Source organism: Macrobrachium rosenbergii, chromosome 2, assembly GCF_040412425.1.
Source record: "Macrobrachium rosenbergii isolate ZJJX-2024 chromosome 2, ASM4041242v1, whole genome shotgun sequence".
Classification (NCBI taxonomy): Eukaryota; Metazoa; Arthropoda; class Malacostraca; order Decapoda; family Palaemonidae; genus Macrobrachium; species Macrobrachium rosenbergii.
The window spans coordinates 46788364-46790399 of record NC_089742.1 but is presented as its reverse complement, the minus strand read 5'-3'; the positions used below and the strand labels follow the sequence as shown (position 1 = coordinate 46790399).

The following is a 2036-nucleotide window of genomic DNA, read 5'->3' as shown; positions in this document are numbered from 1 at the left end:
TGTCTGACGCTACAGCATTATTATTATTATTATTATTATTATTATTATTATTATTATTATTATTATTATTATTATTATTATTGTTGTTGTTATTATGATTATTACTATTATTATTATTATTATTATTATTATTATTATTATTATTATTATTATTATTATTATTAATCAGCAGATGAAATTTATTCATATGGAACAAGCCCACCACCACAGTGGCCACTGACTTGAAATTCAGACTTCCAAAGAATACGGTGTTCATTTGAAAGAAGTAACAGAAGGCAATAGGAAATACAGAAAAAAAAATCAGTTATTAAAAAAGAAAAAAAATATAAATTAATATATTAATAGATCAATAGATAAAACGTTATCAAAAGTAGAACCTTATTCGGTGATAAAATTCCACGATTCCTTTTGTTTCAGAGAACATCAGACATATTATAGGCAAAATGTCAAATGAAAAACAATGTTGCTTGACTGGTATCCTTTATTGATAGCCAAAAGTCAGGAAGGTTTGAGAAATATCACAGTTGAGGGAAGTTTGAGATAAGGAAATATATAGTTTTTCAGGTGTGTCCACATTTCAGAAAATTTCTGTAAAAGAAAAATATCTTTAGTGATGCCCACTTTTGGACATCCCAGTGAGTCTGTGAATTAGTTTCATCAGATGTAAAGAATTACTGAAAGAATTCTTTCGGATGAAAACTAGAGCAAGCTTCAAAAGAATATTTCTTGACTTTGTACTTTCTTCATTGACAATATTCAAAATAATTTTGAAAGAATGGCTTGAATATTGTATGACAAAATGAAGTCATATGACTGTATGTCATGACTGATAATTTAAATATGGTTAATAATGCTGCTACGCTGATGAACATAGCAGCAATCTAAAATGACACTCTTGGATTCATTTCTAGACTTGAGCTGAGACGGGGAACCCGAAATACAACATCTAGGGAAGGTCTGAGGCGGCCACTTTGAATCCTGACGCAGGGGCGGCAGCGTACTTCCTGACCTGGACGTCTCCTTCGGGGTCGACGTAGGCGAAGCTGCCGGCGGTGCGCCCCAGGGAGTCTCTGGTCTCGACGCGGGTGTTGGGGCCTCCCCAGTGGCCGAAGGAGTACTGGCCTGCTTCGTCCTGGGCGTGGGAATTGTCCCCGACGAAGGGCTCGCCAATGGAGGCATGGGAGGTTCGGGTGCCTGAAGAGGCTCAGGGCAGCTGCAATGGCGACAGCAGCTGCGGGCACAGCAGGGACTGGAGCAGAATAAGCAACAGGAGCAGCAACTGGAACTGGTGCAGGGGCCACAACAGGAAGAGGGGCTGGTGCAGCAGCTACAAATGGAGCGGAATAAGTAGCAGGTACAGCAGGTACAGCAGGCACAGCAGGTACAATAGGAGCAGGAGCAGATACTACAGTTCTGGCAGCATGTGGCAGGTCTCGGGACATTGAATCGGATACCAGGTTCAGGGATCTTCATGACAGCAGGACTTAAGCTGTCTGCGTGCACGACTGCTCGTACACTTGGGACTACGCTGTAGGGCAGAACTGCAGCCTGGCAGGCTACTGCCGCCATCAGAATAACCTGAAGTTTAGAAATATGTTTGACTCTTCCGTGTAGTGATGGTTAGTACTAGAGACATGCAACAAGTAAAAGTGATTCTCTAACTTAGACAAATATGATTAGGTGATATATTATACAAAATAGGCACAAAATATCGTTATTCCTGAACATTTTTTCAGTTAAAGGTAGCAGTGAACGAGCAGAATTTGGTAAATCGTATTTTAGCCAAAATTCCTACTATAGCATTATTGTGCCAGATAGGCTTCTTTTATAAATGAAACTAAACATTTGATTATGCCGAGGCGAATATAATTTTCATGTATTTGTCTCTTCTGTCGAAATGAACTAGTTAAAAAAAATCTATAGGCCTACAATTTTTGATAGGGCATGTAAAAATGAAATTCAGTAAATTTGCTGGAAACTGAAATGAATTATAACGCATGAATCTGTTTACTTTATAAGTTACATCCAGCAGTTTT

General features: G+C 38.6%; 1 pseudogene; it reads right to left on the bottom strand.

Annotated features, from left to right (window-relative positions):
* Positions 1-463: 463 nt before the first annotated feature.
* On the bottom strand, positions 464-1576 carry LOC136846281 (cuticle protein 7-like; annotated as a pseudogene).
* Positions 1577-2036: the final 460 nt, after the last annotated feature.